The sequence below is a fragment of the Mercenaria mercenaria genome, chromosome 11 (assembly GCF_021730395.1).
Source record: "Mercenaria mercenaria strain notata chromosome 11, MADL_Memer_1, whole genome shotgun sequence".
Taxonomy (NCBI): Eukaryota; Metazoa; Mollusca; class Bivalvia; order Venerida; family Veneridae; genus Mercenaria; species Mercenaria mercenaria.
This window is the reverse complement of record NC_069371.1, coordinates 37497386-37511262: the sequence shown is the minus strand read 5'-3', so window position 1 is coordinate 37511262 and position 13877 is coordinate 37497386.

Sequence of the window (13877 nt, the reverse complement as noted above, 5' to 3'; positions counted from 1 at the left end):
CATAGACATCGCAACAGAATAAACCTTTCCTCGAAGTAATAAATTTGATTATCTGTCAACAGCCAACATAAAACAGCAGAATACATCGCTTCTTTTTCCATAAAGCTTTATCTAATTGCATTACCTTTTGCAATGAAAGCACGTTGACTTGATAAAGGTTTGGTGTTTGCAGCTTTTTGTTTTTTACGCACGTTAATATACCCTTTCTCGAAGACATTATCACAGACCCTTCACAGTAATTATTGAGACGTATTGCGTTATTAAAACTGTAATTTTATGTCGCCTTCCGATAAAATAAACAAAGGAAATAAAAACAAACAGGAAAGCTAAATGTTACGAGGGGTGTTCAATAAATACGAAAATAAGTGCCCCTTATTCTTCACGTTTCATCAGAAATAAATGAAACTACTATATAATGTAGACAAGAGAATACTGAGTTGATATGTCAACATTATTATATCTTTGGATAAATAATAAGTAATTACTAGTCCCAATAGTCATGTGACGTCATCCGGCCCAGTTTTGTCTTTTTTATTATGCATTCGCTAAAACACGCGTCACTTATCTATCAAACTACCTTTTCTTAAATTGGATGAATATTGATGTGAATTGTAAGCGTTACATCAATAAAGCCACATAATAAAAATGAATTCATTTAAGTGTTGGCAGGCATATGTCGTTGGTCATCGCTTGAAAATCAGTGTTGAATGGAGACGTTAGATATCATTTTGTGTTTTGAATCGAAAACCAAGGCAAGAGACAAATGCTCTTCTGCAAAAGTGTTATGGGACATTGCCTTGAAGAAAAGTTTTATAAGTGGAACGGGAATTTGAAAAGTGGTCAGAAGAATATTGCTGACAACTCGTGGTACAGACTCAGTCACGTTTTATAAATTAAAAACATCCTCGATACTGCATCACAGTTCAGTGTCCAGTGTCTTCAATACGACAGGAATATCACATGAACAGTATTTTGTTATTCACAGAAGTAGTTATATATATAGCGTTTTTGGCATTTTAACCCCCCCCCCCCTGACCCCTTGTCCCTATTCTAAAAAATCCAATGCTGGACACTTTAAAACCCACAAGGTTTTATCAAAGATACAAGCTAAAAATCTTTTAAATCTTTAGTTAAACCGAATGAAAACCTTTGGTTTAACCAAAAAAAGATTTAGTCTTTGGTCCGGACTGACCCCCTGACCTTTTGACCACTTTTAAAAACTGACCAATGCCAACCAATTTAAAAAATAAGAAAAAAACAGGTTTTCAGGTTGCTTTAACTTGACAAAACCTTACCAATTAACAAAAATGAGAAACAAAATCTAAAAGTATTAAAAATAATTAACTATAAAATGTACCTCCTGTAATATTACTTCCGAATTTCTTATTTATATACTAACTATTATACCGCAGTTAAACAGACGATTTATTGTCGCATTCCTTTTATCAGCTGTTATTTGTAATAATCAATAAAGCGGCACCGGTGCATTAAACCAATATTTGTTTAAAGTTGTTGATATTGATAAACTTGAAAATGACACCGGTGTTGATAAATAGTTTTTGTTCAAACAGTTTATTGAGAATTACGCTGTAATCCGTCTGCACTTAATGACCTTAGTATAGAACGTTTTGCAGACGACATATGTGTCAGTTTTTGTTGAACAGTTTATTGAGAATTACGCTTGTAATTCATAAAAATTTTTAAAAACATTAAACGTATAGATTATAGCTTTGTAATTTGGTGACACACGGTGTGTTTACAATCAATATTATAAGTTAAACAGACGATTTATTGCATTCCTTTTAAGATAAACATATATCGAGGAGTTGTTTATACAACATATTTGATCTTATTTTCAATTAGTAAGTATATTTATTAGGGTACACATAGTAATTAAACCTTTAATCCAAAAGGCTGTTTCTATCATTAGGATACAGGTTCATCTGATATGTAGAATTTGATGTAACTGCGCCATAAAAAAAGCATAAATGTTAATTCTGTAAATGCTGAATCGTCAAACGGGTGAATATCAAACATTGTTCCTTGTTTTAGATAAATTTAATTTTTTTCTTATACATAGATATTAACTTATCAGTATCAAAGTCCTCAGCTGCCTCAGCTGTTATATTTACATTATCAAATATACCAAAAAGTAAAACATCATCCTGAGGCCTATTATTTCGCCACCTAAATATAAAATGTGATATTGGGCTTTTAGTCGGTTTATACGGTTCACCCGGGGAGCTTGCACCTTTAATAAAATCTTAATATCTATTATTATAAGTTCCGGTTTTTTTTACTATAAACACACCACTCAAAAGCATATCTAGTATATCTATTTTATATTCTTGGTTTATGCTTATAAATCTTTATAATCTAAGATAATTCCAGGTCTTATTTCAAATATATTTAAATAGTTCAGATCGGCCATATTTTTATATGTTGAATGTATCCAGCACCACGACGGGTCGAAATACTTTTTCATTTGTATGTAATCAAAAGTATGATTATTAATAGTATTCAAAGAGAAACGCTTCATGTCTCACTTCCTCTACCCTTTTTTCTATTTTCCTGTCTTTCTTTTTAAGTTTAAGAATTATTTCAGCTAAATCATCAACTCGTTTTGTTGTAGCAACTTCAGAAGCAGATAAATTGTCAACAGTAGCCTTTGTTCTAGCTAATGTGTTTCTTGTTTTAAGAAAACATTTTTTACTTTTGTAATTTCTTGGGTATTAGTGTAATTTCTTCGACAATTAGCGGTTATTGCTTTAGTATTAGCAGTAATTACTTGGGTATTAGCAGTGATTGATTCTCCTTGTTTATCTGATATTTTAACTACAGAGTCCAAATCATTTATTATTTTTTAATTTGATCATTAATTATCTTAATTGCTTCTTCTTGTTTAGCTGATATTTCAACTACAGAGTCCAAATCATTTGTTATTTTTTTAATTTGATCATTAAATTCATTAATATCTTCTTGTAATTTTTTGTAATATTACTTAATTCTGCATATTTTAAATGTGACGGTTGTCAACAATACTAATCCAATTTCGAATTTGTTTTTTAAAGTCATCTATTTTAGAATTAATTTCTTCTTTAAAATCCTCTAAATGCTGTATCATGATCATCCACCTCTTTGTGAAGCTGCCTTTTCCAATTCAGATTTATATTCTGCAAATTTATTTGAAAATGTATCGAGTAAATCTGATTCCCTTTTGCCATTTCAGTATTTAGTTTATTTATTTCTGTTCTGATTTCTAACTGATACATATTTTGTAACTTTTTCTCAGCTTCAATAATCTTGTCTTTTAGTTCTTCATGTTTAATCATACTATCTTTTAATTCTTGAACTTGAGTGAATAAAATGTTTAAATTAACTCGAAATACTTCTTTTATATTGTCATCTGTCAAATCAGATTTCTCTTCAAGTTCTTTAATAGAATCAGTCATAGCTTTCATTTCTTCTTCAATTTTACCTTGTAATTGATTAATTAATAATGAATTCTTTTTAAAATCTTTTGTTAATTCTTCAATATTCTTTACTTCTTCTTCTAGTGTTTGTTTTATACTTTTGATGTCTTCAAGTTTATAGTCATCTATTACACTTTGAATTTTTTTATATACAAACCGTCTTGAAACTACATCGGTGGATTTATCTGGATTTCCTAGGTTAATTATTTTCTTACCTCCCATATCTAATGCTCTGTTCATTGTGTTATCAAGTTTCTTATTTCTGTGAAGATATGATTCCATGTCCTTTCTAAGCTTTTTGTATTGTTTTTAGTAGCATAATCACTTAAATCAATATCAAATTTAACTTTACTTACACTTTCAGTTTCACTTATTTGTTTTGTATCATTAAAAACTCCCATTATATATTACCAGTAAAGTTTTTTCTTAAAAACTTCCTTGGTTTGTCAATATATAAGAAATCATATTTTTGATTTGTTGCATTAGCAAAGTATCACGATCTACATTTTGTTCATTACAAATCATATCATTTTCTCGTTTACCTGGACTTTCAAATAAAATATAATGTGAACAGTTAATTCGAATATCTTTTTGGTGTTTTATAGTAAGACTGACTTAAATAAATAACACAACAGTTTTTGTGACGTCCTTGAATAAAGTATTTTGTTATTTCATTTTGAACTTTTTTATCTTCACATACAAAATCATCAAATATTACTACTTTTTGTTTTTCTGATTCAAGATTCTCACAAGGTTTAATTTGGTTGGGATCAGCTGAACATTCAAGTATTTCATTAGGATCTACTTTAATTTTTTTTGCAATTTGGCTTAAATGGTTAATTAAATCTTGATATTTAGATTGTTCTAAGTTTTTAGCATACAAGTATATTTTATCATAATATATAAGAGTTTTCGAAGTATATGCATTAATGTATTTGTTTTTCCAGATCCAGAAGATCCACATATTAACATTCTAAAACATGAATCTGGCATAAAAGGATAAAATTGTTTAAAGTTATTGGACTTATCACTTTTTGTATCATAATTTGGAATTTCCATTTATATAATTAAAAACTAAAGTTTTAAAACTTTATATTACATTATTTTACAATATCTTACATTATTTTACAATATCTTACATTATCTTACATTATTATATAAATGCAATCAAAACTTAATGAAATAAGAATAAGAAAAAAGTTAGTCGGGCAAAAGATGAGAAATCTTAGAGAAGAAATAATGAGAGAAAAAATAAGAAAAGCTACAAATCGGGATATGTATACTGAAATTTATAAACCAATTACTGAAAAAATAGAAAGTCAAAAAGAACAATTATCAAGTCAGTTAAAAGCATTACCTGGAATTAAGGAGCAATTAGCGTTACTTCCAAAAAGTTTTGCTGATAAGATACATGAAATAGAAAATCTAAAAATGGCGACAGAGATAATGGAAAAACCACCACCTCCGGGACTACCACCACCATTACAACCATTACCGCTGGAAGATACTATGGGTTTGGAAGAGCTATTCCGAGAATCGACACGATTAATACCGCCGAAAGATCATATGGGTTTGGATGATGAAGATGATGTGTTTGAAGACACTGATGATACAACTAAAGAATCAGAAAAAGAATTTATAGCAAATTTAGATATAAATATCGATAAAGATATAATATCAGAATATGAATTGCCTACATTAACAGAGTTAGTAATAAAAAAAAATAGAGATGATTGGATAAAAACAAGAAAAGAGGTTACCGAAAAATTAAAGACCTTTACTCGTAGAATAAATGAACACAGTAAAAAAAATCCAGATGAAATAATTGAATTTACAGATGCAGAACCTATGACTGTAGATGAGTATGTTTCGGAGTTAAAATTACATAGAGAAAATTTTAGAAGATATGGTGAACGCTTATCAAAAATTATTAAAGACCCAAAGGTATTTGAACAAGATGGACAAGGAATAAGATATCACAATCCATATAAAGTTTTACCAAATGGACAATATGGCAATTTAATTATTAACTTAAATAAACTTTATGGTCAAAACAAATTAATTGCTAAGGATAGAATAACTGGAAAGGAAGTAATTAACACTAAAGTAGATAATGATTTGATTGATTTGATTAATAAAAGATATAACAATAAGAAAAAGCATTCAATTCATTCAATAAAAATATTCAAAGAATTAACAGAAAAATCAGGATTACCTATCAATAAAAGATCTATGAAATTTAAAAAAGTAATTAGAGGACAAGGTTATGACGTTTGTCCATGTAATCCAAAAGAATTGGTTAATGACTTGGAGTTAATTTGTGGTTCAATTGATGCTGGAAATAATAATGAAGAACTAAAAAATGAAGGTATTAGAATAATTGATGAACTATTAAAAATGAATTCTCTTTTACCAGAACAACATGAAATGTTATATAAAAATTATTTTTCTTGAATTTACACTTTTAGTTAAAGTTTTTAATTAAAAAGATATGTTTGATAATTATATAAATGGAACAAAAAATAGTATTAAGTTCTGAAACAGTTAAAGATAATAAAAATAAACCGAGTGATTTTACAATCAGATTTAGTCGTTCTTTAATTTTAGATAAAAATAAAACTTATGTTGTTGGTTTGGATAGTATTAACACTATGACCTACTCTTGGCATAATATTAGTGATGAATACGACAATAAAAAAATTCGTTACAATAATGGTAAAGAATGGAAAGATATTATATTTACAAATGGTTCTTACAGTTACACAGATATTAATAATTATATTAGGGAAACATTAATAAGTAATGATGATTTTGAATTTAATAAATCAGAAATTGCTCCAATAAGTTTGGAATTTGATTTAAGTAGTTTTAAGATTTTGATTTCAATTACAGATAATTTTATTGTTGGATTTAAGAATGTCAAATTTCATACATTGCTTGGAGTTGAGAAAAAAGCATTGAGAAATACCGAATGGGGAACTACAACACCAAATATAACTAACTCTGTTGATACAATTTACATTCATTGTGATCTTATTGATAATTCACTTGTTGATGGTAATTTCAGTGATATTATCTATGCTTTAAGTACTGCAGATTTAACAAGAGCTTATCCATTTACAAAAGAACCACAAAGAGTTGGATATTCTGAAATTAATAAATATATTATAAATTCAATTAGAATATATATTACAGATGTATTTGGTAGAATAATTAATTTTAATGAAGTTGAAACAAGTTTTACACTAATTTTAAAAGAAATTAATTAAAACTAAAGTTTTAAAACTTTAATTATGAAATTATAAATTTTAGTTTTATATAATGTACAAAAAAGTTTATGACAAAAATAAAGGAATATTTATTTATGTTGATGCTCACACAGGAAAAGAAATCATACACGGTACAGGTATCTTTGACACTTTAACGAAATTGTTTTCAAGCGGAGTTGCATCTTCAATCGGCACAGCTGGAAAAAAAGCTTTGGAAACAGCAGGAAAAGCAGCACTTGAAAGTGGAACAAAAAAGGTTGGCACAGAAGTTGGAAATTTAGCTGCTGATATAAATTGTTGAAAAATTTAAAAAGAAACCTGCTCCGGCAGTTGGTAATTTAATTGCTAAGGAATTACAAGAAAAGAATAACAGTAAAAATAATAAAAATAATAATGATAAAGAGGAGGATATTCATATGAGAATAAATAGAATATTGTCAGGATCTGGAACTTCAGCTCGACAAAAACGTATTAACAGATTAATTTATAAAAACTAAAGTTTTAACTTTAATAAAAAATAAAGTTTTAACTTTAATAAAAAATAAAATAAAAAATAAAATAATATATAATATATACATGTTTAGAACAAAACAATATTGTGAAAGATATGAATTAACTCCTATTCAATTAGATACAGCTTTAATATCTGTCCTGGGAAATAATGTTAAGCAACAAAAAAACGGATATCACTTTACAATTAATGATAGAAGTTCATATTTTGATTGGTTTAATGGTTATTTTGAAGTAAGTTTTAAAGTAAATAAGCTTGCTAATGGTAATAATTATGATGGTAATGATCAAATTGCTCTAATTAATAATGCAGCTTCATTAATTGATCAGTTAGTGGTTAAACAAAATGGAAAAATTGTTTATGATTGTAATAATTTATATAAGGTAGTAAATGTAACAAATTTAGTTGAACTATCTGAAGATTATGCAAAATCAACTGGAACAAACGAATATATTTATTTAGATATTACTGATACTGCTGAGAGCAGGAAGGATCAAGCTGGATATAATGAAGGTTTTGCTACTAGGAAGTTATTAATCCAAGGTGGTGCTGAGGCAAATACTAAAATTCCATTAAATAATTATTCATTTTTTCAGGGTTTAGAAACTAATATTTTACCTCCAAGTCAAATTCAAATAACACTGCAGCTGACAGATGATGATGAATTAATTTTTAGAGCTAATGCTGCTGATCCTGGTAGGGTAATTGTAACAAAATTAATTCTATGGGTTCCACGTTTAATTTTCAATGAATTTGGGTTTGATCTAATTACTACTGAAAGATTTACAAAAGCAAGATGGTCATACCTTAGGGAAATGGTGACACAATCAACTGATACACAACAAACTAATATAACCTTTAGAATAACAGCTGGTGTAACAAAACCACAACATGTATTTGTTTATTTACAACGACCTGATAAAAGTAATTCACAAGAACATAACCCACATTTATTAGATACATTTAAAGTTAATGCAGCAAATGAAAATTGCACTTTGAGCTCCTGTCGTCTTGAAGTTGGTAATGGTGTTTTTATCCAGAAACAGAATACACAAGTATATCAAGAATATATATGATGGTAATTAATTATTATTATAAACAAAATATAAGACTACCGGAAGTCTTTTAAATAGATCAAATTTTTATAAGTATTTTGGATTTATTCATTTTAACTTGGAATATAAAAAGGAAGTAACTACAGAAGATCCTAAGCATATTACATTAACAGCTAATTAAATATTCCACCAGCAGCTAATATTCGTGTTTTACGCAATTGTATTGTATGAAGAAACAGTTGAAATAAATACTATTGGAAATGAACTTGTTATTGTTTAAATGAACTTGTTATTGTTAAATGAACTTGGTTATTGTTTAAATGAACTTGTTATTGTTTAAATAAAATAAATATAAATTAAAATAAATATAAAGTATATAATGTCATCAAATTATATTGAATATAAAGTTAACCTAACAGATGGACAAAAGAAAAATTTAGCCCGAACCTACAACAACAAAATTCCACATACTTTTAGATTAAAACATGAACAATTACATGGAAACTTCCCTTTACTTTTAACAAAAACACAAATTAATCAAATTAAAAAAGCTGTTGCAAATAATAAGGGATTAGAAATTACAATTTCAAAAAGCCAAATGTCCAGTCAAGGTCAAAATGGTGGATTTTTAGGAGCTTTAGCTGGTTTGTTAGGAAAAACATTCTTCCAATGGCAGCAAAATAGCTCCAAAATATTAGCCCCTTTAGGCATTGGAGCCCTTTCTGGACTGGCCAGTACTGGTGTTAGTAAATACTTGGAAATGGTATGATTTCAGTAGCTAATGATAAGAGAAATATGATATCACCATATCTTACACCTAATCAAAGAAAGCAACTAGTAGGATCTGGAGTGATTAAATTAACACAAAAACAAAAACAAGACGGTGGGTTTTTAGGTATGTTGGCTGCTAGTCTAGGAATACCTTTGATTACATCTTTGTTAAGTGGAAAAGGACATGGTCAGGGTATACAGATTGATTCACAACGGAGACCTTACAGACGAATCCTATAGAAAAAAAAAAAATAAATTTAGTAAAAAAAAATAAAATTTAGTAAAAAGAAAATAAAATTTAGTAAAAAGAAAAAAATTTATAAACAAACCAATATCTAACTTTGAAATTGAACAATGGGTAAAACAATTAAAAATTAAAAACTTTAGGGATGTCTTTAGTAAAAATAATTTACCAAAATTAAAAGAAAAGGACGAGTGTGGAATTATAAATTTGGACGATTCTATTGGTCCTGGAACACATTGGGTTTGTTACTTGAATACTTTGTACTTTGACCCATTTGGACTTCCTCCACCAAAAGAAGTAATTCAGTATATACCAAATGTAAAATACAACAATGTTCAATATCAAGACAAAACAAGTATGCTTTGTGGATATTATTGTTTATTTTTCATTAAAATGTTACAGGATAAAGTACCGTTGTATGATTTATTGTATAAAATACTAAAAATTCATAATCAAAGAGTAAATGAACAAACTATTATAAATTATTTTAACTAATAAGGACATTTATTTAACTTATTAAAACTGTGTTTTATTTAACTGGAATAATTAATATAATGGGAATATTTAATAATATAAATGAAAAAGTAAATAAAATAGAAAGACAATTAATAAGAAAACCTCCATTGTTTTTAACATGTTATACTCAAGATACTGATAGTGGATTATTTCAATGGAAAACTGTAAATGCTAGTCCTGGTTTAGTTCAAAATGGTAATAATGTAAGAATTAATTTTAATTGCATCTTAATTATTCTTGTTGATGCAATTAAATTAGATAAAGGAGAAGCTAAATTACAACTAAAAAATAAAGAAAATGTAATTCTTCAAAGTTACAATGCAAAAAATAACAGAAAAAATGAATCTATTTCTATTAATTATGCAAATGAATTTAAAATAAATGATATTATTTATATTAATTCTTTAAATGTTATGAATATTCAGTTAACAATTTATGGTTCTATAATTTAAGAATTAATTTAAGTTTTAATTTAAGAGTTAATTTAAGTTTTAATTTAAGTTTTAATTAATTTTAAGAATAAGCTAATGTATCAATATTAATTATGCAAATGAATTTAAAATAAATGATGTTATTTATATTAATTCTTTAAATGTTATGAATATTCAGTTAACAATTTATGGTTCTATAATTTAAGAATTAATTTAAGTTTTAATTTAAGAGTTAATTTAAGTTTTAATTTAAGTTTTAATTAATTTTAAGAATAAGCTAATGTATCAATACCATTATCAAGAATATATCTTTTATCGTCATAACATGATAAAGATGTTTTATTTATAACATAACTGGAAAGATTGTGTTTAATAGAACGAATAACTTTAAAAGTGTGATTACTTTGGGTTGAATTAAACAAAGTATCTTTGTAATTTTTATGAACTATTGTTTTCTTAACAACAAGTTTTTTAATTCCTTTACATTTTTTAATGTTAACTTCATTTTCTAATAAATATGAATACATTTTACTTCTTAATCCGACAAATTCAACAATTACTACACCGGCAGCTTCATCTTTAAATTTTCCAATTACTTTTTTATTATTATCAAAATAAAATTCTGATTTTGGGTTATAATCACTATTATCAAATAAATCTTTGTCCTTATAAAAGTCTTTATACGCATCTTTGGTTTTTATTTCATAACATAATGAATCAGTGTCAGTAAACAATAATTTACAATTACCCTCGTACTTTTCCATAATATAATTATAATGAAAATCATACATTAAATATTTTGATAAATCTAGAATGCACATTCCAACATAACAAGGTCTGTTTAATAACAAACTTTCTTTTATTCTATGAATACCAAACAAATTCTTGTTAAACATCGTTGAACTAACAAATGAAGGTTTGGCTATGTATTTTAATAAAATATTTTCATCATGTGTTAATTTAATATTAACCCTCTTGCGTAAATTCTCCATCGCTTACCGAATACAGAATTGTTCATTAACTTAAAAAAGTCCTTTTCAAATGAATTTTTTGCTTTAGATCTTTTTTGAGTATTAAAAATCAATATACTTTTTAACCAAGGACTTTCATCAAAAGTTAATATTTTATGTATTTTTGTTACTTTTAACCCTAATTGTGTTATAGTTCAAGATTTTTATAATGAACTACATAATTTTGTTTTTTCATTAAAGTTGGAACCAACTTCTTAACATTACTTTTTCCTATTTCAAATTCTGTTTTAATATTTTTACTATAATTGGAAAGCCATTGATCTGGTATTTTAATTTTTTCAGGAGCTAAAGGATAATCATTGTGGGTTTTATGTAATTCTTTTGGATATTCAAGATCACATTCAACTATAAAGTTAGTTTTACCTTTTGCAATTAATTTCTTGAATTGTTTTTCGGATATAAATTTAAAGTTTCCAGAGGGTAAAGGTTGACACATAGCCCAACCGTAAAGGTTATTGGCGTCGAGGTACATAATGTATTTGCTTTCTTCTTTTGAATTATAATCTTTCATATATTTATTGTTTGCTTTACTGTATCTGTTTGAAATATAACTTATTCCTCCTCTCAGTCCCTTTTCAATAAAAAGATACATATCAATATCAGTTATTAAATCTAACTTAATTCCAGTCATTTTTAACATTGCATCCCAAGCTAAACCAGGACTACTAAAATAATGACAAGGATCTAATTTGTAGTACTCTAAACATATTTTTCTAAAATTTTCAAATACATCAGCTAAAAGTAATACGTCATTTTTTAAATATAGATCATGATATTCTCCCATTGTTTTAATTTTAAATTTTTTCCAAATATTTTTAGCATGTTCATATTCGTTGTCAGATATATGTGTTTCATTTAAAATTGAATAAAACTCTTCTTTAGAAGGTAATTCTGTTTCTTTAAATTTTTTAAATGAATCCATGTAATCATATGGATAAACACCTTTTGTTTTTAATAATTCAATGTAATCAAATTCTTGAGATAAGTATTTAAATTCTGGAATATTTTTTACTAAGTTATCCAATGATTGAGACATAAATTGGAATGAATCAATAAAGACCAAGTCAGAAATCATAAATGCCATATATCTTCCATATTTTTAGAATAACATTAATTTCTTTTTTAAATTTTCCTATTTGTTGCATAATAAATGACCGTCATAACCTCTTAAATTATGAAAAATAACAGGAATTTTATGTGTTAGTTTAAATTAATATTACATTCTGAGTGAGCACTTCCTCTGAATTTTCCTGTTATATGACAGTGATCACGTACTTTGATTGAATCTTCTATATATTCTTTTTCACAAATATGACAAAACTTTTGTTTTTTAAATTCGGTTGAATCATTTTTAGACATTCATAGTTCTTTGTTAAAGTGCTCTTTAAATATTTCTTTACAATATTCCTCTTCCTCAAGCATTTTTTCAATAAACTTATAAACTGCATTAGGACCTCTATAACTGTGTTGGTTTAGTATATTTATCGTCATAACAACAAACACTTTATAGCCGTAACCACAATCTATATGATTTTGATATGGTTCAGTAAATGAAGATTCAGTTGATGGTAAAGCAGTTAAAACTTTTTAGTTATTGATTCAAAATCAGCATAAATTACAAAAGGTACTGCTCAAACCTTTATGATAATTTTTAAATTGTACTTTACTTCCCTCTTTTGGCATTTTTACACCTTGGATCCATTAATAGCTAAACAATTTGGAATATGTTCATTTAATATTCTTTCTTGAGAAAAATGTTGCAGACAGCTTTTACAGAAGTGTTTTTTATGTTGATATTTTGTTTTTTGAAACATTAATCTATTAAAGTCTTTTATCCAAACATAATGTTGGACTACAGTTCTTGAGGGCTTACAGTCTCATCAGTTATTTTATCATTAGTAATTAGCAACATGTCACAGTGTTCTTCGTATTGATATTTTGATATGTACAATGGATAAATACTATTTTCTTCATAACCAAATATATTAAATGATATTTCATTTAAAACTTCTATTTTAGGTATTTGATTTAATGTAACAGGAAATTTAATTCCAGTATAATCAAGATCGTTTATATGTTTTTTATATTTGAAATATTTTGAGGATTTTTTTCAACAGGAATTTGTAAGCTAAATGACACCATCTAAAACATTCGTTATCATCATTCTTTATATTTATTAATCCTTTCATTGGATGTTGTAATGGTTTTGGTAATTCTAAATAACTTGAAGCAGCCAATGGGCTATACTTATATCTGTTTATAAATGAGCATCAACTGACTCATTCTCCAGCCACTTCCTTCAGAAATCCAATTACCATTCTATTTATTATTTCATCAAAAGCTTGATGTAAAGTTTTTTTTATTTCGTTTGTGTTAATAATTTCTAAAGCCTTTGATTGAAAATAAGCTGATTTATATATTGTATCAGTTTTATCCATTTTTGCAAAAGTTATTTTTAAAACAACGTTTATTTTTATACCTTTTTAAAGTTTTAAGTTCAGATTTAAGTATTTCATAAGAGTCGTTTTATAGTTAAATATAATGATTCTTTGGATCTTGTCTATATGTAATTTTAA